This window comes from Marmota monax, unplaced genomic scaffold (genome assembly GCF_021218885.2).
Source record: "Marmota monax isolate L192 unplaced genomic scaffold, Marmota_monax_Labrador192_F-V1.1 WCK01_AAM20220418_F8-fsc00185, whole genome shotgun sequence".
Lineage (NCBI taxonomy): Eukaryota > Metazoa > Chordata > Mammalia > Rodentia > Sciuridae > Marmota > Marmota monax.
Genome location: NW_026693278.1, coordinates 1,381,797 through 1,407,466, shown reverse-complemented (window position 1 = coordinate 1,407,466; position 25,670 = coordinate 1,381,797). Strand labels below are relative to the sequence as shown.

The 25,670-nt window shown below is 37.0% G+C and overlaps 1 protein-coding gene across 5 annotated transcripts in view; it reads left to right on the top strand.

The window, feature by feature from the left end:
- Positions 1-25,670, top strand: part of Taok3 (TAO kinase 3) — a 191,395-nt gene that overhangs the window by 48,922 nt on the left and 116,803 nt on the right. Inside the window, exon 1 of one of the 5 annotated variants that reach the window (XM_046456452.2) lies at positions 3,475-3,736. The exons of the other annotated variants lie outside the window; for them this stretch is intronic. The gene's annotated coding sequence lies outside the window, so the exon portion shown is untranslated. Of the gene's footprint in view, positions 1-3,474; positions 3,737-25,670 lie in introns of those variants that run through there. 5 annotated transcript variants of the gene reach the window in all.

Sequence of the window (25,670 nt, the reverse complement as noted above, 5' to 3'; positions counted from 1 at the left end):
TTTTTAAAGAGTTTTATAATTATTTAGGTCTTTTACATATATATTTAATATTTATTTTTTAGTTATAGGTGGACACAGTATCTTTATTTTATTTTTATGTTGAGGATTGAACCTAGTGTCTCACACCTGCTAGGCAAGCACTCTACCTCTGAGTCACACCCTCAGCCCAATATATATTTTGAGTTAATTTGTGTATATGGTATAAAGGTCCAGTTTAATTCTTTTGTATACTATGTAGTTGTCCTAACATGGTTTTTTGAAGAGGCTCTTCTTTCCCTGTTGAATGTTCTTGGTGCCCTGTTGTGGATTTCTTAGCTGTAGAGATAGTGAGGGTTCATTTCACAAGCTCTCTCCATTGGCCCATGTGTGTCCTCTGTTGGCAAGTATGGCACTGTCCTGACTGCCCTAGCTGTGTTCTAAGCCACAGGAAGTGTGGGAACCTCCAATTCTGTTCTTTTTCAGTAGTACCTTGGCTTTTTGGGGTCCTTTGGAATTCTATATAAATTTCAGACTGAGTTCTTCCATTTCTGTACAAAACACTTTTAAATTTTGATGTAAATACATATTAAGTTTCCTAGTCCTTGAACCCACGCTATCTTTCCACTTATTGCTGTCTTTGTAGATTTCTTTTGGCAAGATTTTGTGATTTTTATTTAATAAGTGTTTTCCTTCTGGCTCTGGGGCTTCACAGGTGCCAGTCACACACCGTACCATGAGCTACATGTCCAGCCTTCGTTGTTCAAATCTTTGTGCCGCCTCAGTGAAGTTTGTTCCTAAATATTTCCTTATTCTGATGACATTATTAATCAATTGTTTCCTTAATTCCCTTTTCAGGTTTGTTCATTGCTGTGTAGATAAATGCACTGATTTCCTGTTTTGGTTTTGTACTTTGCCACTTCGTTAAATTCATATAAGCTCTAACAGGTTTCTATGTGCATGTGAATTCCTTAGGGTTTTCTAGATATAAGATGAGGATATCAAGGCAGAACATTTTAATGTAATGTTTTTTCTGAATAAGACCAAAGAAAATAATTTATGCCAATGACTAGGAGTCCTTTCAGGTTTATGTTTTTTGTTTTATTTTGGTTTGTTTTTGGCTGTTTTGAGTGGGAAATAATTTCTTTTAAAATAAGGATCACTAGGGCTGGGGATGTGGCTCAAGCGGTAGCGCGCTCACCTGGCATGCGTGCGGCCCGGGTTCGATCCTCAGCACCACATACAAACAAAGATGTTGTGTCCGCCAAAAACTAAAAAATAAATATTAAAAAAACTCACTCTCTCTCTCTCTCTTTAAAAAAAAAATAAGGATCACTAGTAATAAACAGAGTAAAATTTCTAAAGGACAATTAATAAACTAGTACACTTAAATAAATTCTAATGAGTAGAAGCAGGTATGCTAGGGCTGGGGCTGTAGCTCAGTGGTAGAGTGCTTGCCTAGCATGGGTGACGCAGTGGGTTCCATCTTCAGCACCACATATAAAACAAATAAATAAACAATAAAGGTTAAATTCTATTTTTTTAAAAAAGTAAGACTTATGATAACAAATCCATGATCAAGATTAACTAAGTAAACCTTTTCTTGATTCCTTTAATTGAGCATTTTAAAACCTGACACTGCTTATCAATCCATGTAGAATGCAAGTCTTCCATTACCATTAGGAATTAATTGAGGGTGATCTGAGAAATCAAACAATTGGAGACAATCTCCATGTCACGAATCTGGATGTCCATCCCATCCCCTATTGGAGCTTGGCCTGTGTGCTTCTTGGCATCAGTGCCTCCTAATAACTCCTCTCCTCCTTTCCTCCTGAAATTATCCCAGCAGCTACTGGATAATTTGGGGTCAGTATCATCACTTATGGTGTAACCTTAGAGGACTATCTGATCCAAAATTCACCCTCTTCATTATTTACTATTTCTGCTTCCTTTGTCATTTATACTTAAAGCTAAGTTCATTGTACCACAAACAAATCCCACCACCCCCCTCATGTGCATTTACATAGTCTTCCTTTCCCCAGTTCTCAGAGTTCCTTCAAATGATTGTTCAATCTGGTCTCTTCTGTTTTTTTTAGTTCCTCCTCTTTTTGAGGGAGGAGAATTAGCTTTTTATATATCAACAAAATATTTCAAGCTTGTAGTCTATAACCAATATTCAGAATTTTTTTAAACATTTTCTTTTTAGTGGTAAGTGGACATAATACCTTTATTTTATTTTTATGTGGATCGAACCCAGTGCCTCTCATGCCAGGCAAGTGCTCTTCCTCTGAGCCACAACCCCAGCCCCATCTCAGAATTTTTTAAAGAAATACACTACATAGGTGAAGTATCTTTTGTACTCCTTCCAGGTCCCATTACTTCCCATTTACCCCCAATGCATTCACTTCCCAGAAATTGATGTGTATCCCTTTCTTTACCAGTTGAACTTTTATTTATACATCCTTCTACAAACAGTGTCGTGTTGTTTGTGATAAATTTAGATTGAGTTCATTGATTTAAAGTATGACTTTTTATCATGTAAGTATATCACAATTATCCTTTCTCCTTTGGATGTATTTAAGGTGTTTCTCATTTTTTAACCATTGCAAACAGTGTCTCAATTCATGTGCCCGTGCAGGAATCAAGAATGTACATCCTCAACTTTACTAAATATCGCTAACTCATGCTGATAGTCTTTATAGTAATGTTTCCTTCTACTTTATTTCTGAGCAAAAATATGATCTTTATAATGGCTGGTGAGCGTTGATATAATGGATGAAATTTAGGATAGGATTTCACCTTCAGAACCAATTGCTTAGATAACTTGAGTCAAGTCATTTCATCTCTCTGAGTCTCAATTTCTTCATATCCAAAGTAAGGCCAGATTAAATATGACCGCAGATGTCCTTTCTAACCTTGATGTCCTGTAGTTTTAGTTCTAAAGATGTGAATATCAAGAGAAAGATTTTAAAATGAAATTATATATAATAAAGAACTTATGTAACCAGTCCCTAAATCCCGAGGTCTCTCTCTCTCTCAAAATCCAAAAGTTCACTTAAGAATATCTTCAAGTCTGTATTCACCAAGTCATTTTTATGTATTCTATAATCAAGATAGTTTTAAAATTATTTCTTAATTAAATTGTATTCTGATGTACATAATTAGTTGTATTTTAATGGCACTTTTTAAAAGATAATTAAAATACAAAATAAAGTATTGACTCTTCATCAGAGTCAAAAAACTCTTTTGTGTACTAACCTGAAAACCTAAATGCCATATGAAACATTGATTTGTGGCTAAAAACATGTTCAGAGTTGCAGATATGTAACTTGGAAGTGAACCTTTGGATCCCAACTCATTTGCAATTTGGAGACTTCCTGTAATGTTAATTTCAGGAAATCCCAAGCAAATATGCAGTTACTGCTCTAAAAGATATATATGTGGTGTGTACTGTGGAAATTAAAATGTCACTGCTAAATGATTTGCATGTTGTGGGTTTGGAAGGGCCTAGAACTTCCTTCTTAGGCTTTTTCTCCAGTAGTAGACTGCTTCATCTTCCTCCTCCTGGAGAAAGGCAGGCAGGATAAGAGGCATCGCAAGGAGAAACTTTTAACGAACTTTTTACAAAAAGGCAAAGACAATTTCAAGGCACTGATGGTCAGTAACATCTCTGGCTGAGTCCTCAAATAAGATAGAGCTTAACTCTTCCAGGTTGATTTCTTCATGAGAAGTTGCTCTGGTTGTCCTTTAATATAAAAAGGTTGGTTTTCATTTCCTTAAATGTTGACTACAGATTTCCAGGCAATTTAGTCATTCCTGTTGTATAAAAATTTACCGCTGATTATCTGACCCAGTCATAATGCTGTTGATTTTAAAAAAAAAAAAAAGCTCTTTAGCTATTAGAGGGTCCTAGTCTTAGGTGAAGTACAAGAGGCAGCTTTTCTCTTTCTTTGTAATGGAGCTGAAAATACCTTCTTTACTGCCTTGCCCAACCTTCCTGCTAGGATCCAGATTACCCTGAGTCGGTTGTCTATGTATGAGTTTTCAATTCTCATTTTTTAAAGCTTTCATTTTGTTTGCTTTTAACTCTTTTTAAATGGCTGCTTAGACTCTTTTCTGGATTGTTCCCTGGTAAATGATAGGGATTTTTTTTTTTTTTTGGTCAGTTTCATTTTCACTCTAGATTTTAATGCAAGGCTCAGCAGAAGAGAGCCTCACAGATAAGCACTTTTGATTGATGGCTGCACATCTGCTGTGTTTCCCCAAATGTATTTTTTCCTCCACAGTCTTTTGGCGCTCTTGTGATGATTTTGTTGTGCTAGATCATGATACTACAAGCCTCCGGTTAAGATTGGTGTTACTCAAAAGCCAAAAATAATGTCTGAGTGCAAGGTTGTGACAAAAGCTGTTAAGGACAAACAAAAAACTCATAGTTGAAGTGATACTCTCCTTTTTCTGTTGATTCAATATGCAACGGTGGGCGATTAGTTTCCTAAGCTTGGCTTTCATTTCTTCATTTGTACAATCAGGCGAACATAAGCTGTTTTGTAGATTTTGTGAATAATTCGATGATAAAACATTTGTAAGTTGTAATACTTGTTGAAATAGATATTAGTAATAAACCTTATTTGGAGAAACTATCTCTTTGCCACTCACCACCTCCCCAACCCCAGAATAATATCTTACTTTTTTATAATTGTGCAGAGCATGACTAATTGTATGTTTTAATCCAAAATTACAGCATTGCTGTATGTTTTTTGTTTTTTTCTTTCTTCTTTCTTGTTCTTTTTTAATTTTCTTCCTTTCCCTTTTGTAGTACTGGGAATTGAACCCAGGGCCTCACATGTGCTAGACAAGCAGTAAAGTACATCCCCAGACCTTTTTGATTTTGAGACAAGGCCTCACTAAGTTGGCAATGGTGGCCTTGAATTTGACACCCTCCTGAATCAGTCTCCTGAGTTTCTGGGATAACAGGCGTGCCTGCTTTGCTCACCACCACCCCCATCCTGCTGAGGATGGAACCCAGGGCTTGGTGCCTGCTAGGCAAGCACTGTACCCTCTGATCTAACCTCCAGACTTCATTGCTGAATACTTTCAAAATCACAATTGCTTATTTAATTTAGACAGACTTCTTTCGTAGACTTTTAAGTAACGCTAATAAATGCTAAATTATAAATTAAAGCACTAAATTAAAAAAATTTTAATTCTTAATAGTAGGGAATCCCTTAGTATTTAATCATCTCATCGGTTTTGATTTTCCATAGCTATAATTTTTATCTCAGGTTTCTCATATGAAATAAGTAATACACACATGGAAAATATTTGATGATAAATATTAATTTTAAACTAGTAATTGAAGCAGAATATTGGAATCATGGTATTTTTAGGTTGTAAATATTCTCAGATTTGCCCTTAAACTTTTTTTTTTTTTTTTTGCTTTCATGACTGAAGAATTTATTTTTAGTTTTTGGAATTCATTAACTTAATTAGGATGTCTCGGTGCTTAATCCTATGATCACTGTCCTTGGAATACTGTGTTATTTTCTGTCAATAGTGTCAAGTCTTTTCTTATTTCTAGAAAGTTTTTTAATTACATATTTTAAAATTACATTTACATTATCTTCAAGATACTGATTATAATGTGTCCATTTTTACATCTAAAACTTTGTCTCTCTTTTTTTTTTTTTTTTTAACTTTGTTTGGGGTCCTCTTCTGTTGCTTTTTCAATTCTACACTGCAGGTCCATTACCATGCTTTTTTAACCTTTACCAGATCTTTGTGCTACTTCCAGTGCATGCTTCATTTGATTTAGTAGTGATTTTGTTTTTTTTCTTTTTCTACAAATCTCTTATTTTCTGCAGACTCATATTTCATTTCCTGTTTTGGCTCATGGTATCTTTTATTAACTTTTGGTTTGGGGGGCTGGGATTGTGGCTCGGTAGTAGAATGCTCGCCTATGAGGCACTGGGTTCCATCCCCAGCATCACATAAATGTAAAATAAAGATATTGTGTCCACCTAAAACTAAAAAATAAATATTAAAAAAAAAACTTTTGCCTGGGCCCCATACCCACATTATTAGTTTTTTTCAAAATTTTCTTTGTGCATTATAATTTTACATAATGGTAGAATTTGTTGTTAACTATTTGTATCTGCACACAGTATAATGAATCCCCTTGTCCCTGTCCCTAGCCCTTTTTCCTTTCCTTTACTGATCTCCCTTCAGTTTGCATGAGATCCCACCACTTTTCTTTTTCTTTCCTTTTTCCTCTCCAACTTCCACTTCTGAGAAAAAACATATGACCCTTGACCTTCTGTGTTTGGCTTATTTTGCCTAATAATGTTCTCAAGGTTTTATCTATTTTCCTGCAAATGACATAATTTCATTCTTCCTTATGGCTAAATAAAACTCCACTATGTACATATACCACATACGTTTCTGTTCATCCACTGATGGACACCTAGGCTAGTTCCATAGTTAGGCTACTGGGAATTGTGTGCACTAATCATGGGTATGCATGTATCTCTATAGTATGCTGATTTGAATTCTTTGTGTATATATGTGTGGGGGGGAGGGAGGGAGGGAGGGAGAGAGAGAGAGAGAGAGAGAGATTGTGTGTGTGTGTGTGTGTGTGTGGTGCTGGGATTCAACCCAGGGCCTTGTGCGTACGAGACAAGCATTCTACCAATTGAGCTATATCCCAGCCCCTGATTTTAATTCTTTAGGATAAATACCCAGGAGTGGTACAGCTGGGTTAGATGGTGGTCCATTCCTAGTCTTTTGAGGAACCTCAATTCTGATTTCCATAGGGCTGCACTAATAGACAGCCCCATCAACAGTGTGAAAGTGTTCCTTTTCCTGCACATCCTCTCTAGTATTTATTATTATTTGTATTCTTTTTTTAAAAAAAATTCTTTTATTTATTCTAATTTGTTATACATGACAGCAGAATGCATTTTGATTCATAGTACACACATAGAGCACAATTTTTCATGTTTCTGGTTGTATACAAAGTAGAGTCACACCATTCATGTCTTCAGACGTGTACTTATAGTAATGATGTCCATCTCATTCCACCATCTTTCCTACCCCTATGCCCCCTCCCTTGCCCTCCTTCTCCTTTGCCCTATACAAAGTTCCTCCATCCCTCCCATGCTCCCATCCCACCCCAATTATGGGTCAGCATCCATTTATCAGAGAAAACATTTGGCCTTTGGTTTTTTGGGGGATTGGCCTTCTTCACTCAGCATGATATTCTCCAACTCCATCCATCTACCTGCAAATGCCTTGATTTTACTCTCTTTTAATACTGAGTAATATTCCTTTATGTATATATATACCACAGTTTCTTTATCCATTCATCTATTGAAGGGCATCCAGGTTTGTTCCACAGACTAGCTATTGTGAATTATGCTGCTATAAACATTGATGTGGCTGTGTCATTATAGTTTGCTGTTTTTAAGTCCTTTGAATATAAACTGAGGAGTGGGATAGCTGGATCAAATGGTGGTACCATTTCAAGTTTTCCAAGGAATCTCCAAACTGCTTTGCAGATTGGTTGCACCAATTTGCAGTCCCACTAGCAATGTATGAGTGTGCCTTTTCCTCCACATCCTCGCCAACACTTATTGTTGTTTATATTCTTAATAGCTGCCATTCTGATTGGAGAGAGATGAAATCTTTGAGTAGTTTTGATTTGTATTTCTCTAATTTGCTAGAGATATTGGACATTTTTTTCATATATTTGTTGATCGATTCTGTATCATCTTCTGAGAAGTTTCTGTTCAGTTCCTTAGCCCATTTATTGATTGGGTTATTTTGTGTGTGTGTGTGTGTGTGTGTGTGAAGTTTTTTGAATTCTTTATATATCCTAGAGATTAGTCCCATATCTGATGTGTGTGTGTGGTAAAAATTTGTTCCCATTCTGTAGGCTCTTTCTTTACCTCACTGATTGTTTCTTTTGCTGAGAAGAAGCTTTTCAGTTTGAACCCATCCCATTTGTTGATTCTTGATTTTTCTTCTTGCACTTGTTGAGGAAGTCAGGGCATAATCTGACATGATGAGGATTTGGGCCTACTTTTCTTCTATTAGGTGAAGGGTCTCTGGTCTAATTCCTAAGTCTTTGATCTACATTGAGTTGAGTTTTGTGCATAGTGAGAGATAGGGGCTGCATATGGATTTCCAGTTTTCATAACACCATTTGTTGAAGAGGCTATCTTTTCTTCAATATGTTTTTGGTACCTTTGTCTAGTATCAGATAACTGTATTTATGTGGGTTTGTCTCTGTATCCTCTATTCTGTACTATTGGTCTACATGTCTATTTTGGTGCCAATACCATGCTGTTTTTGTTACTATTGCTCTGTAATATAGTTTAAGATCTGATATAGTGATGCCACCTGTTTCACTCTTCTTGCTAAAGATTGCTTTAGCTATTCTGGGTCTCTTATTTTTCCAGATGAATTTCATGATTGCCTTTTCTATTTCTATGAGGAATGTCATTGGGATTTTGATTAGAATTGCATTAAATCTGTGTAGTGCTTTTGGTAGTATGGTCATTTTGACAATATTTTTTCTGTCTAGCCAAGAACAAGGGAGATATTTCCATCTTCTAAGGTGTTTTTAAATTTTTTTCTTTAGCGTTCCGTAGTTTTCATTGTAGAGGGTTTTTACCTCTTTCATGAAGTTGATTCCCAAGGGTTGTTTTGTTTGTTTGTTTGTTTTGTTTTGTTTTGAGGCTATTGTAAATGGGGTATTTTTCCTAGTTTCTCTTTCAGAGGATTTGTCACTGATGTATAGAAATGCCTTTGATTTATGGGTGTTGATTTTATATCCTGCTACTTTGCTGAATTCATATATTGGTTCTAGAAGTTTTCTGGTTGTAGGTATAGATTCATGTCATTGGCAAATAGTGATAGTTCTTCTTTTCCTATCCATATAATTTCTTTCATCTGTCTAATTGCTCTGGCTAAAGTTTCAAGAACTATGTTAAATGGAAGTGGTGAAAGAGGGCATCCTTGTCTGTTCCAGTTTTTAGAGGGAATGCTTTCAATTTTTCTCCATTTAGAATGATGTTGACCTTGGGCTTAGCATTAATAGCTTTTACGATGTTGAGATATGTTCCTATTATCCCTAGTTTTTCTAATGTTTTGAACATGAAGCAGTGCTGCTTTTTCTGTATCTGTTGAGATTATCATATGGTTCTTATCTTTGATGTGATGAATTACATTTATTGATTTCTGTTTGTCAAACCAACCTTGCATCCCTGGGATGAACCCCACTTGATCATGGTGCGCTATCTTTTTTAATATGTTTTTTTTATTCAATTTGCCAGAATTTTATTGAGAATCTTTGTGTCTATGTTCATTAGAGATATTGGTCTGAAGTTTTCTTTGATTGATGTGTCTTTGTCAGGTTTTGGGTTATAGAATGAGTTTCATATTTCATGGAATAATTTGAGGAATATTGGTATTAGTTTTTCTTTGGAGGTCTTGAAGAAGTCAGCTGTGTATCCATCTGGTCCTGGGCTTTTCTTGGTTGGTAGGTTTCTGATGGCATCTTCTGTTTCATTGCTTGAAATTGATCTGTTTAACCTATGTATATCATTCTGATTCATTTTGGGTAAATCATATGATTCTAGAAATTTGTTGATGTCTTTGAATTTTCTGTTATTGGAGTATAAATTTTTAAAATAATTTCTAATTATCTTCTGTATTTCTGTAGTGTCCGTCATGATATTTCCTTTTTCATCTGAGATTTTAGTAATTTGAGTTTTCTCTCTCCTTTTTATTAGCTTGGCTAAGGGTTTATCAATTTTATTTATTTTTTCAAAGAACCAACTTTTTGTTTTGTCAATTTTTTCTATTGTTTCATTTGTTTTAATTTCAACTCCAATTTTAATTATTTCCTGTCTTCTACTACTTTTTGTATTGATTTTGTTCTTCTTTTTTCTAGGGCTTTAAAATGTAATGTTCAGTTATTTATTTGTTGAGTTTTTCTTCTTTTAAGGAATGAACTCCATGCAATGAACTTTCCTCTTAGTACTGCCTTCATAGTGTCCCAGAGATATGTTTTGTTTTGATATGTTGTATCAGTGTCCTCACTTACCTCTAAGAATTTTTTAATATCTCCTCTTTGATGTCTTCTGCAATCCATTGATCATTTAATAGCATATTATTTAGTCTCCAGGTGTTGGAGTAGCTTCTATTTTTTATTTTATCGTTGATTTCTAATTTCAATCCATTATGATCTGATAGAATGCAAAGTAGTATCTACCTTTTTGTATTTGCTAAGAGTTGCTTTGTGGCATAATATATAGTCTGTTTTAGAGAAGGCTCCATGTGCTACCGAGAAGCAAGTGTATTCACTCATTGAGGGATGAAATATTTTATATATGTCTGTTAAGTCTAAGTCATTGATTGTATCGTTGATTTCTGTAATTTATTTGTTTAGCTTTTGTTTGGAAGATCTATCCAGTGGTGAAAGAGGTGTGTTAAATCACGCAGTATTATTGTGTTATGACCTATTTGACCCTTGAAATTGAGATGAGTTTGTTTGGTGAATGTAGATGCTTCATTGTTTGGGGCATATATATTTATAATTGTAATGTCTTATTGATGTGTGGCTCCCTTAAGCCATAAGTAATATCCTTCTTTATCCCTTTTGATTAACTTTTTGGCTTGAAGACTACTTTATTTGATATGAGAATGGAAACCCCTGCTTGTTTCTGTAGTTCATATGAGTAATATGTTTTTTCCTAAACTTTCACCTTCCTTCAATCTGTGGATGATTATTTATATTCTTGATGGCTGCCATTCTTACTGGAGTGGGATGAAATTTCAGTGTAGTTTTGATTTGCATTTCCCAAATTACTAAAGATGTTGAACATTTTTTTTCGTATATTTCTTGGCCATTTATATTACTTTTTTTGAGAAGTGTCTGTTTTAAAGTTCATTTGCCCATTTATTAGTTGAATTTTTGTTTGGGGGGGTGTTAAGTTTTTTGAGTTCTTTATATATTCTGGATATCAATCCTCTATTGAAAGAGGATTTTCTTAAATTCTGCAGGATCTTTCTTCCCTGTCTTGTTTCCTTTGCTGTGTAGAAGCTTTTTAACTGATACCATCCCATTTATTAATGTGTGGCATTATCTCCTGAGCTTTAGGTATCCTAAAGTCAATTGAGAAAGCTGTTGCTTATGCCTCTATGTTGGAGTGTTGACCCTATGTTTACTTCTAGGAATTGCATAGTTTCTGGTCTAATTCCTATGTCACTGATCAATTTTGAGTTTTGTATAAGGTGAGAGATAAGGATGTAATCTCAATCTTCTACATATATATAACCATTTTTTACATCACCATTTGTTTAAAAGGCTATTTTTCCTCCAATTTATGTTTTTAGCATCTTTGTCAAGGATCAGATTACTGTATCTGCGTGGTTTTGTCTTTGTGGCTTCTATTCTGCACCATTGGTCTATATGTCTGATTTTTATGCCAGTCCCATACAGTTTTTCTTACTATAGCTCTGTCATATAATTTGGAGCCAGGTATTGTAATGTCTCCAGCATTGCTTTTTTGGTTTATAATTGCTTTGGCTATTCTGAGTCTTATTCTTCCAAATGAATTTAGGAATATTTTTTTTTCTAGTTTTGTGAAGAATGTCATTGGTATTAATGGGAATTGTATTGAATATGTTTTTGCTTTTTGTAATATAGCCACTTTAACAATGTTATTTTTGCCTATCCATGAACATGAGAGGTCTTTCCATCTTTGTATGTCTTTTTCGATTTATTTCTTCAGTGTTCTATATTTTTTATTATAGAAGTCTTTCACCTCCTTGATATTTTATTTTTTATTGTGAATTGGGATTATTTTTCTGATTTCTCTTTCAGTGGATTTATTATTGGTGTATTGATTTTTGTATGTTGGTTTTGTAATCTGCTGCTTTGTTGAATTTTTTTTTTTTTAATAGCTCTAGAATCTTCTGGTGGAACTTTTTGGATCTTGTAAGTGTAGAGTCATGTCACTGCAAATTTCTATTAACTCTTGTATCTCTGCGCTGAGCTCCTGTTTTATATAGAAATTACTTCATTGGGCTTTTCAGATTTTAATTTATCAGCAATATGTTCTGACATAATGTACATCTGCTATATGAAAACAATATTCTTCTGAAAAGAGTCATCACCTGTCATTTTTTCCAATTTGTTTTCATTAATTTCTTTTTAGTTATAGATGGGCACAGTATCTTTATTTTATTTTACTTTATCTTTATATGGTGCCAGGGATTGGACCCAATGCCTCACATGTGCTACACAAGTGCTCCACCACTGAGCCACAACCCCAGCCCCACAATTTATGTTTTGTTGGATTTTTTGCAGTGTCTTTAACATATATGATACCATTTTTTAATAATTATCAAACTCCAAATGAGATTAATTTTCCTTTGTCTTTGGGGATTCCTGTGGGGAAGGACCCAAGGCCATGTTTCAAAGAGTTTTCTTTATTTCCTTGTAAAGATCCTTATAGCAATTAATTTGTGAATTCTTTTAACCTGTATTTTCACTAAGACAATGTTTTTGCAGTTTTATTGCATTAATTTTCAAATAAAATGGACAATATAAACCTATTTTAGATTCTTTTTTATTAATTATAATGTAAAAGTTTCTGCATGAATATATATGAATATATGTAAGAAAAATTGATTATAGAGAATCTGTGGACATGTACACTATTTTTTTTTAAGATATAGCCAGCTAGCTATTATACTTAGGGACAAACTGGGGCAATGACCCAAAATGTCTTATACCTCGAACTAGTTGTCCCACTGCATTAAAACTCTAAATCTAGAATACATTAAGATTACCACCATTCTGTGGTTAGCACACTCTTGACTTCTTTCTTATACTTTAAATCCGTCCTCCATACTCTCCTCTGTAATAGGAGAAAATAGCTCTCAACATCCCTAAGCAGATGTGGTAAACCTGTTTATATGACTGGTTACAACATAATAAAGGGTTATTATAATCATTTTATAGATTATATTAAGTAAATATTTTAAATGGACAGATTACAGAAATCTATCAAAGCAAGACTTTGGATTATTTTTTGTTTGTTTGTTTCTCAGTGCTGGGAATTGTACTTAGAGCCTTGTCCATTCTAGTTGAGCATTCTTCTACTGAGCTATATCTCCAGCCCAGGATAATTTTTATATTATCTTTTTTTTTTTTTTAACCATGAACTCCAAGAAAAATGAGATACCAATTTGGAACAGATTGAATATTTCTGTTTTAACTATTCAAGGATGTGCCCCAAGTTCAGTAATTTTGCTAAGACACAGATCAAAATAGAAGCCTCTGTGAAGCTTCCCAGCATATGAAGGACTTACCTTATGTGTGTGTTTGGAGATATACATATTTCACATTTCAGAAAGGTCTATACATAGCTCACCAAATGGCAAAAACCAATTAAAGCCACATTGTTAGAAAACAAAGATCCTAAGTGAGAGATGAGGTGGAGAGTATTTTCCTATGGGAGGAAGGAATAAAGAAAGGAAAAGAAGTCGTCCAGGAAAAGCTCCCAATCTGAGCTTCAGCTAGTAACCATGGGTCATCTGCCCCCCTGCACACACTCAGGAGAAAGAGCACAGTTCCCAGGCAGGAGAAGGGTGACTAAGGCATTGCTTTAATAAGTAAGATGAAAGTAAAGAGATGACAGCTTCAACATCTGAGAACTTAGGCCATGTCTAAGAACTTAGGACATAACATGTTTTTGTCCATATAAAATTTCCCTGGGGCTGTTGTCATTTTTAAACAATATAATCCAACAAAGGAGAGAGAAAGTTTCAGAACCTAAATTTGAGAGCTCTATTAAGACCATCCAATCACAAGCTCAAGGCCAGCCTGGTCTTTGTAAGACCCTCTTTCAGAATAAAAAGGACTGGGGATGTAGCTCAGTGGTAGGGCATACCTGGGTTAAATCCCCAGTACAGAAAAATAATAACACCAATGACAATTTAAACATTAAGAGCCAAATAAAAGGAAATGTATGATATTTTTTTTTTTGGAGTTCATTTTTTCCCAGAGTCATTTTTGGATTGCATCCTCATCTTGTAAAAGTATGGGTACCCTGAAAAACTGGCCACTGGGAATCCGATGCCACTTATAAAACATCAGAGAAATAATAATTGATCTTCCTTTCTTACCAGGATGTTAATATAATTAAATGTGACTAAATATGTGAAAGCACTTTATACAAATATAAGTGTTTAATGTTGTTATTTTTAAGATGTGAAAGGAGGCCAAACTTGATCCCAGTAGCCTGTTTTAAGCAGCTGCTAGGAACATGTACTGGCAGCTATCATGTGGTGCCAAACCCCTTTTTACTACACCAGTGCAGATGCAAACAGGTCTGCAGAATGTAGCCTAGCATTTTTAGCATATGAGTAATAAGATGTCATCTTCTCCGGTAGAGTTCAGCATTTAGAAATCTCCTTTCCAAGGAAAAAACTTCATTAACAGTTCTTGGAGGAAACTATCACCTCTAGCCAGTGGTAGAAGTCTACTCTCAAATGCTTAGAAATGTGTCTAACAGCAGGAGGAAAGAAAGAGTGGGTGACTACAGCTGCTCCACTGTACCCTGAGGAAAATACACACACATACCCACCCTCACCCTGCCCTTGCTACATGATACTGTATGTAGTCTTTTCTGTTTCCAGTAGAGTATTCTTCCATTCTGTTTAAAACAAAAAATGGCAGACCAAGGAGTTAGTCCAAGGAGAAGGTACGGGATGGGTTGTAGGTAGTAATAGCATCATCGCTCTGAGGTTAGGTCACCAAAACAATTGAATTCCTGTGGAAGCAAAAGGTTAGTGTTAGAGTACTAGTTGATTTCCAACCTTTGCTTTATGTTTTTACAAATGATTTCAAAAAAGACTAGGAGGACACCATAGTGGGGGGAAGGGGAAGGCTGGAAGGCTGATTCATAAAGTGGTGAAAAGCAGTGTTGAAAACTCACTACCTCTGGCCCAGTTAGTCAAAGAGATGTGTCAGCAATTCCTGAGGCAGAGGTACAGCCTGCAGAGTCTAGTTGCGAGTATCATTATTATTCAACTTCAACATAATTACCAGTGTGTTTTGCACTATCTAGAGCTATGTTATCCGACAGAGTAGCTGTTAACCATACAGCTATTTACATTTTAACAAAATTAAAATCATAAATTCAGTTCCTCTGTCACCTAACCACTTTTCCAGTGCTTAATCGCCACTTATAAATGACTACCATAGTGGACAGTGCAAAGAGGAACTGTTTCCATCATCATGAAATATTTTGTTTGGAATTTATTTATTTATTTATTATGAACTTGGGATTCTTGTGAGAAAAAAAAAATTTGCTCTAACCTCTTTTTTTTAACATTTATTTTTTAGTTGTAGTTGGACACAGTACCTTTATTTTATTTTATTTTTTTTTATGTGGCGCTGAGGATCAAAACCAGGGCCCTGCATGTGCTAAGTGAGAGCTCCAGCACTGAGCCATAACCTCAGCCCCCTCTTTTTTTTTTTTAACACTTATTTTTCAGTTGTAGACGGACACAATACCTTTATTTTATTTTTATGTCATTCTGAGAATCGAACCCAGTGCCTCACACATGCTAGGTAAGCACGCTTCCTCTGAGCCACAACTCCAGCCCATGCTCCATCCTCTTAAAACCCTAAGAGGTCCTCGTGATTAAGAAAAGTCTGTCCCCATCTCTCTTCTCTCTCCAACAAGTTTACCAGGTTGTTCTTTCATTCTGAGAGCAAAAGTTTAATGTTGAATATACTCTATTTTAAAATCATAATTTAAAGTCCATAGTGCAATATATAAAATAATTTCCCTTTAAAAACCCAACCTACCACTCTGTCTTGATTATTTTAGGGATAAATAATATTTTCAAATGAACATTAGGGTCCACAAAAACTAAAATCCTAAAGCAGTGTGGATGATATTTATTACAGATATTTATTTACATGGTCTTAATTGCAGATTACATTCTTTTTTACAAGACATTGCAACCATGTAAACTGACTGAAGAATATTAGAGATTTCCTTACTGTAAAACATAAGTTATGGCAATTTTTCTAAACAATACTCAGTTACTATACCAAAAAGTCCAGGAAGATGCAGTTAATTATTCAAGACCAAGTGGTGGAAGCCTCATTTTGGTTAGTATATTTTGTAGTCAGCCTAGTTCAAACAGCCTGTGTCTCTGTTCCCTGAGTCCTTTGAGGATTCTAATGCTTAGAATGAGAATAGCACCAAATGTGAAACTTCTGGAGAGCAAAAATTAAAGAGAAGTATGTGCCCTTTAGTTTTCTTTAGTGGAATTTCCCTCTCAGTGAATGAAATGTAATTCAGCCCATTGAATCCTTGAATGATTTTATTGCATTGGAACTCCTAAAAGAATTTTCTGAAAAACACTGCTTGCCATTTCAACAACTTAAACCTGTTGCCTGTTCAGTCCCTTCATAACAGACTCATGTAGATAGTGACTGACACAGTGCCAGGCTTTTCAGCACAGCATGCCACAGCAGAAGAGAAGGGCAGGACCAGTAGGGTTAAGAGAAGAGCTTGCTGCCCTTTATTTATTAGCCAGCATTGAAAACTGCAGAAAGTACAAGGAAATAATTAAGAATTTATATGTGGAGCCCACCTTCAAGAAACTTAAAAGTCTAATCAAGAGAAACTAATTCCTCTGACTTAAGAGGAAACTTGCAAAGTAATATTAACATGAGAAAAATGGTACACAGTTAAAAGTCAATGCAAAAGAAACTTTTTACATTGTTTTGTTGCAACAGAGTTGATTGTTCTTTTAGTCTTCTAGCCACACAAATGCTACCTGCTCAACACTGTTGCAGGCAGTGGAAATGCAACAGTGTTGAGCACCTGCAACAGTGGTGAGCAGGTAGCATTTGTAACCAGAGCAGACTGACAAACCTGCCCTTAGAGAGCTTACCTTGTAGACGGGGAGAGAGAAGAGAATATTCCAGGGTGATGAATGGGAAGGAGTGAAAACACAGAGGAAGATAGGGAATGGATTGCGATTTTAAGAAGAGTGGTTAGGGTTTGTAATAGGTCTTTTATTTAAATCGTATTATCAGCCAATGTAAGGAAACAAGAGAAAAAGGGATTCGTTTATTCCTTGGCTGAAGTGGAGCCAGCCAAGCCCTCCTCTGTAGTGCAGGAGAAAGTGAAAAGCATTTAGTGGAGGAGGGCAAATGGCGCAGGTGGTAAAGGAAGGAGCAGTGTTTCCTGTTTCCTGGTCCTGGATGCTTCCTTTGCTCAGGAGTAAATTTGGTTTTGGGGAGGGTCACTTGGCCTCTGAGATAAAATGGGGTGGTCGAGTTAGAGATGCTATTCCTTATTATGGAACATGGTTCCATTCATCTTCCCCTGAGAGCTCAGCACACACTGTGCTCTTATTAAGGGCCCTAGTACATTATGAACTTGGGATGCTGGAATTTTCAATTGTGAGAAAAAATGTTGCTCTATCCTCTTAAAATCCTGTGAGGTCCTTGTGATTAAGGAAAGTCTGTCCCCATCTCTCTCCTGTCTCCAACAAGTTTATCAGGTTGTTCTTTCATTCATTCATTTATCCCCCACATTCATGGAGTGATCAATATATAGAGATGTTTTCTTTTTAAAGCATATATATTTCTTTAATTACTGGGAGTTTTTGTTTGTTTCTGTTTTTGTTTTTTAATGACTATTATCTATTCTTGTCTCGTCTTTTCCTCTGACCCTTCGTTCTTTCCTTCCGGCAGGCCCAGATCTCCTCTTAGTTGCATAAGCCTGTCTTTGATCCTGCTACTTGCTTGCTTGGCTCTAGAGTGAGCGCCTGAGAGACTCTTTCCTCCACCTTTGTTTCCTTCCATTTTTATTCCCCCATCCCAACCCCTATTCTGATTAAGTGAAACAGTTTTCTCTAAGATCACTAGAAATTTCCATTTTGCCACCTGCCTGTGGTCTTTTCTAAATCTTTATTTTAACTTGCCCACTGAGCTTCTTGGAAAATCTCCCACCTTGCCTCATATTCCTTAAATGAGATAAATGAAAGTGTGTCCTAATGCCTGCCACACCGAGGCACTCAGCAAATACTGGTTGGATGTGAATGAACTCCAACCATGTGACTGACCTCATCTTGGCTCTGTTCCAGCCCAGTGCCCTGCCCTATGTACATACCCAGTGTACTTTGACTTGCTTTATGAATAAATAAAGGAATAAATTAATCACTTTTTCTCTGTTTGCTTACACAGTTTTCCCTCCCCTTTCTTATCTCAAGTATATTCTTAAGAACTGTGGGTCCCCAGTAAGGCCAGTAAATAAATAAATAAAACTATTGTATTAAAGGCTCTCTATCGATTATATCACACTTCTCTCAGCAACTTGATGAGAGAAGTGTGATATAATTGTTATTCTTTACATTGTTTGTCTTAGAACTCTTAAATGACTTATGGGGTCACACAACTAACTGGTATATTGTGGAGCCACCAGGTTTACTGAAATTATTCTAGAGCATCTCCTTATCAGCTCTCTGCCCTTAAAGAATCCATTCATTCTCCTAATGTCAGTTGTCAGTTTTATGTTAGTGACACTTAAATTTATGGCTTTAACAATTGACATTCTAAAGCTGGTACAGTGCTGTTCACCTGTACTCTCAGCTATTCAGGAGGCTGAGGTAGAAGAGCTTCTTAAGTCCAGAGGTTCAGGGCCAGCCTGGGCAGCATAGTGACACCCTGACTCTTAAAAAAATTTTTTTTCAATTAACATTTTATCCTGTTCTTTAGCTGCTGCTCTGGGTTATCTAGCCACCATGTTGAACTTGTTTAGAACAGCCATCATCAATATTACCTCAAATGGTGCTCCCTTTTCCTGATAGTGAGAATCTCACTATCCTAATGACTCAGACTCAAAACCATCTTTAATTTCTTTTCTCTTTTCTATTTCCTTATACATCAACTGATAAAGTTTAATTCCAAGGGGTATACAAATACATGACTAATCCTTCCATTCATCTGCCACAGGTAGATAGGTAGAAGAGTCGATCTGAGAAGTGTCCCGGTTACTTCCCTTTAATTAATAACTTATTTTCTCCTGTCACTTTAGAAATATACTGTGACAAGACTAATGAGAACTGTTGAAACTTTTATAGTTTCTGTGAAACTACTTCTTCACAGTTGTACATGTTGGATAAATGACACATGTTGCCAACTCACCAATTCTTCCTACAGTTAGGGCTGATTTTGTTTTTGCCAAATTACATAACCAGAAATCTCCAGAAGACACGTCCTCAGGTTCTGTTGGTCAGAACTGGGTCACATACCTATCCCTAGACCAATCACTGGCCATTGGCATTAAAAGATTGCATACCTAGCTTGCACCTGTTGAGCCTCACCCTCTATAGAAGGGCAGAAGGCTGTCCAGTCGGCAGAATAAAGGGGGGATTGGCTGCCAGGAAGAGAAACAACAGGCAGAGTCTGCCAGAACGTTCTTTCTTCATTTTGGATTTGTCCAATTCAGAACATTCACATCTTAGCCAACAATCCTTCTGAAAATAAATATTGTGATTATTTGCTTCAAGAGTGGATTGGGTATGTGCCATCATGGGGCACAGTGGTGCACACCTATAATCCCAGTGGCTGGGGAGGCTTAGACAGGAGGATCATGAGTTCAAAGCCAGCCTCAGCAATGGGGAGGTGCTAAGCAACTCAGTGAGACCCTGTCTCTAATAAAATATAAGATAGGGCTGGGAATGTGGCTCAGTGGTCGAGTGCCCCTGAGTTCAATCCTTAGTACCAAAAAAAAAAAGGATTATAACTCCTGTGAACTCAGTGACTCAGGAGGCTGAGGCAGGAGATTCACAAGTTTAAGGCCAGTCTCAGCAACTTAGTGAAACCCTGTCTCAAAATAGAATCAATAGGGTTGGGGGTGTGGCTCAGTGGTAGAGCATCCCTAGGTTCAGTCCCCAGTACTACAAAAAGAAAAAAAAAAAAAAACTTAATTATAATGCATAGAACATATAGAATATTTGTCGTAAGGAAATAATTTAAGGAGTTAGAAAGGTATCCTCCCTGTTGTTCTTTAACCCAACATTTATGGTAGTATCAATAGATACAGGAACTTGCACTTAATTTGGCAATAATAGCTAAGAGCTTAAAAGAATTAAAAAAAAAAAAAAGATTGATTTGTGATTTGATACAGCCAGCCTTCTGCTTGAACTATCTCACATAATCCCTACAACAATCTATAAGGGATGTATGTTTATATTTTCCCTTTTGTAACCACTAGAAAACCAAAGCTAGGAGAGGTTAAGTTACTTCTCCAATTCAAAACATGAGTAATCTCGCATCTGAGTCAATGTTCTAAACTGGCGCTAGGCTGCCTTCAGCCTTGGACAAGAATGAGCTAGCGCCAAATCCTTCCAGGATGCACTGTCACTTATCCCGACACCTGGGGCTCTTGACCTAGTTTTCCCTCTTGCCAATGGTTTTGCACTGCCTGCCACCACCTCCAACAGTGTGGCACTGTGATCAGTGAGGGAGGGTGGTGCAGGTCACCCTGACTTCCTGTCCCTATCTGGGCAGAAAACCATGTTTGTCCCCCCACTTAGGAGTGAATCGGGACAGAAAATGACAGGAGACACCTACTAGAAAAATATCCCAAAGCCCACAGATATTCTAGATGAGGTATTTTGAATGTGAATTTTGGTCATAGTGGTGTAATTCTGTGAGAGTTAGAAGGAAATATTCCGAGAGGAATAAAACATGATCATAAAAAAATGACCATCTCCCGCCTTTCTTAGTCTTGATGCACTCCTTCTCATCTTGAGTTTAACTTTGAATATTCTGATGTCTACTTCTGGCTTTAATAACTGCAAGTTTAAATTTTAAAAAAAGAATAAATGTCGTGATAAAGCCCCATTCCCGAATTCTTCTGCCTTGGGGCAGGACTCTGGCTCTAAAGGACAGGGTTGCTTATGGTGATAAAGGTCCTTAAAATTTCAACAAACACTTAAGAAAAACTACTACTATTATTATTATTACTACTACTACTACTACAGTGCTGGGGAGGGAACCCAGGGCTGAGCAATTGCCCTGTACCTCTGAGCTATGTCCCTAGACCACAAACATTTATTGTTAAATTCCCTCTGTACCAGGCACTCTATGTGCTAGAGTTTTTCATTTTTTGTTTTGGTTTTTTAGCTTCCAGGAACTATTTTTGCTTTGATATTTCCCACTCATGAAGCTTTAATGGAGCCTTCCTTGATGGTGACATTTGCAGCTGCTGTTGGCATTATACTATCAAACATTTATCAAGCAACAAGAAAACCCAGGCAGGTGTATATGGAGAGGGAAAAAAAATGTAGAACTAAACCATTAATACTCAAAGAAGAACTGCATTTGGTTATTTCTGGCTGTAGGAGAAAGGTAATAAAATACCCAGCGGCTCAGGAGGCAGAGGCAGGAGGATCACCAGTTCAAAGCCAGCCTCAGCAATTTAGCGAGGCCCTGAGCAACTCGGCAAGACCCTGTCTCTAAATAAAGTACAAGAAAAGGGCTGGGGATGTGGCTTAATGGTTAAGCGCCCCTCGGTTCAGTCCCTGGTGCCAAAAATAAATATAATAAAATAAAAACTTTCTTTGAAAAGTTCAAAGAAAGGAGAGAGGTGAGCAGAGAACAAGGAAATAAATTAGGCTACTGACGCATTCAAGTGTTGAGCAGAAAGGATAATAGAATTCAGGAATAAACGGGTTCTTTGCAAAGTAGCCCCTACTAAAGCTTTCCTTTTCCTGTGTGTTCATGTGTAGTATAGAGAAATTATTTAGAAAACTTGCTCTGTGTTCATTTTTGTTTAGCGGAGCTTCTAGGTTTGTAAACTTCCTTCACTCTGCTAACCCTTGTCTCTTTGGGGCTCAGATCCCAGCTGTCTCACACAAACAGCATCTCTCAGTATTATCTCTTTTATTGCTTGATATTCAGCTCACATTTACTTTGTCAGACGTTTGGAAGTTACCAGACAGATGCAGATTCAGGGCCGTGCCTGCCAAAGTGCTGAGCAGAAAAGAGACTTTCTTTTACACCTTCCATCTTTTGAGCCTTTGGACCAGCCCTTGGAGTCTTTGCTAAATAGTAAAATGGGAGATGGTGATTGTTCAGATGACCATGGTGCATTTGCATTACTGAGTTTGTTGTCTCTAGTTCTAAAAAGATTTTTTATAATTTCCTTATCGTCAAAGGAGCCGCCTTGATTTCCTTTGAGAATGGTTCCCAGCTGACATTATAGACCTAGCACAAAAGCAATTCATACCCTCGTGAAATGGCTCTAGCCCAGCAGCTAGCCCAGCAGCGCAGCAATCCTGCTTCGTTTGTACATACTAGGCTTTAATTACAGGTTAAGGAGATGGATGGAAAAGAGAGCCCAAAATACCCACTGCCCCCAAATTGAGCTCCATCAGAGAAGCTGAGCACTCTCAACAGAGACCTGCAGGAGCTTCATGTCATAACTGGGAGTCTTCCCCGCTAGTTGTTAGAGACAAAGATAAACATTTAAGGTTTTGTTTTTTTTAATAACCCCCAGTAATTTAAACATGGCACAAATAGAACTGTTAGTAATTCACAAAATTGTGAGAATGCCGAAGTACCTTGGACCTATTGAAAAGCATCTCAAGACATATTTTGGGCCCTTTTTGATTTACTATTGTGGACTATTATTTATTGATTTTTAAAAGATGAGCACTGTATTCCAAATTCAAAATAGCTGAAAAAGGCAAATGCTTGCATAAGTCTGTTATGTGTTTGTATTAAATTGAGAGAAATCAGTGTAGAGGGAGGAAAGACAGCGCTGAAACAGATGAATATTCTTCAAAGATTTTGGAAGATTTTAATTTTTTTATATTAAAGGGGTCCTTTTTAAATTTTAACTTTTGGGTATAATCAGCCTTTCATTTAATCTCATCTTTTAAACTACAATCATGTGTGGCTTAACATTGGAGATAAAAGTCTGAGAAATGCATCTCTAGGCAATTTTTGTCCTTGTGCTCACACAGACCTACATGGTTGCGCTCACTACGTACCTCTGCTGCCTAGTGCAGCCTATTGCTATGGGAAGTGGTAAGTATACATGTATCTGAATGTACCTAAACAGATTTGTTTACACTATCATCACCATGATCACAAGAGTGATGTATGGGGGACATATCACTAGGCCATACAAACTTTTCAGCTCCATTAGAATCCTATGGTACCACCGCTATGTGCACGGTCCACCATTGTCTATTGAGGTATATGAGAATTGAACCCAGGGCTTCACGCATACTAAGCATGTGCTCTGCCATTGAGCTGCGTCCCCAGCCCCACATGCAGGCCTTACCACTTCCATTCCTTAGTTCCAAGCACCTTCATAGCTCTCAGCCTTCTCACTGGACTCCCTGCTTCAGTTTACTCTGAACGTGGCAGAGGGATCCTTTAACATGGAAGTTAGATTACAGTTCCCTTAAGACCCTGTAGTTGCTCCCTATTTCAGAGTAAGAACTGGAATCTGTAACAAGATTCTATGAGGCCCTGTATGGCCTGCTCCTTCCCGTTTCCACTCTGGCCTTCCCTGCCCCAGGAGGGCATTTGCACTAGCTGGTCCTCTGCCTAAAAAACATCCCCCAGATTTTAGCACCCTCTTGAATTTGAGAAGGATCAATTTCACCTTTTTGAGCTCTATCCTGCTTACCCTGTTTAAAACTGCAGCTTTTTTTTTCTTTTTTTCCAAAACACTCATCATTATTTTATAATACTGATTTACCTTAACATGCTTATTGTTAATTATTCATTTTCCTCCAATAGGATTTGAGCCCCACAAGAATAAGGAGCTTTGTTTTGTTTCTCCAGGTACTTAGAACTGCATATAGTAGGCACTAAGTAAACATTTGTTCAATGAACTATAGATAGGTTGAAACTGCAATTCAAGTTACCCATCTAAATCTTTATTTTTAAAAATTGTGTCATGCTGCTATAAGAGCAGGAGAGAAGAATCACTTCTATGTGAAGGAAAAGTTGAACAAACCTGTTCTCCAGTGGAGGAAACGATTGTGTTCACAGTAAACTATTAATATAATATCAGATGAGATTTATGAAGACAAAGTTCCATGGTAACTAAATTCTGCCAGAGGTAGACTTTAACTGGGTCTATAAGGAGCAATTGGATTTTAACGTCTAAAAAGTGAAAGACAAGCAGAGCCCAGAGACTATGTAAGTAACTAGTACACTCAAGGAATAACTAGGAAACTGGTAAACTAGAATTGAAGCCATGTTAGCAGCCTTGACTATGTTGGTATGGAGTTTGGGTGTCTCCGTCAAAGATTTTTGAACGTGGGGTGATGCTTTAGCGCCCTCTGCATTAGGAAGATGACCTTTGGGGCGTGGATGAGAGCGGTGGGAAGCCAGAAGATTCGGGATACCAGTCTTACTCTAGGTGTCAAAGTCAGTTGTTATGGGACTGTTTACTTTTTAAAGGCGATTGAATATTGATTTTCTGTGTTGGCTGGAATAACATGGGCTCATAGGCAGTGCCCGCGAGAGACACCTGCTGAGTTTGTGTATGGCGACTTGCAACAGAGTGAAGGGCGCTGGCATGTGTCCTACCTGCACATGCCAGAGCCGGCCATGTCTGCCAGTGGCAAAGCAGAATTAAAAGGGATTAAGAATGCTGAATTGTCTCACCATTAGAAACCAGGCGAGAGTTTCAAGTTTTAAATGCTAGCATTCGAGTATGTAAAGCCTCTCCCAAGGACCCTGTACAGGATCATTTCTGATTTTGGAACTCTCAGGCTTCCCTTGTCCTGAATTTGCACACCACTTTTCACAGAATAGAAATTCTCAATGATGACATTGACTTTCTTCTTCTCCTTCTCCAGATCTGGGTCTCTCTCTGTTTCCCAGGCTGTTCTTAAACTCCTGGCCCAAGCAGTCCTCCTGCCTTAGCTTCTTGAGTAGCAAGAACCACAGGTGTGTCCCACTTTGTGTGTGTGTGTGTGTGTGTGTGTGTTTTAAGCACAGAGTGAACGTTTTAGATGAGGAGGCTGAACCTTCTGGGTTAGCCTTGGGAAAAACAAATCAAAATGATGAAGCAGTTGGTATTCGGGCTTCTTGTAGGCTTGATGGACTCCTGTATAATTTAACAACTCATTAATTTCTGAAGTCTTTCAAATAATAATTTAACTAAAAACTCTCCCATAGTGGTTAAAAGACTGGGCTTGAGGTTCAGCAGCCTAAATTTGAATCCCAGCTTTGCCCCCCACTAGTCTGTGAAGTCAGCCCTTGGATTTTTATCTGTGAAATGAGATCCATGATAGTTCTTTCACTGTTATCTAAGGCTTGAATGAAGTAATGTGTGGTGCTTTGCACAGAGAGAGGAGTGAGTAAACAAATGTTAGTTTAATGGATTGCATTAAACTAGACCCGTATGGGATGAACTCGCCTTTCTGTGCTCAGTGCCTGTAGTAGTCTAAGACAAGTGCTTGCAGATGTTCTCTTTCCTGTTCGTTCCAAGATTGGTTCATTTACCAAAAGCAACAATGAATGAATGTTCAAGATATCCTAATATAAGGCTGAATGAAGTCCTACAAATCAATATAAGTGATATTTTAGTCTTGCTGACTAAAAGCAGACCTAAGTA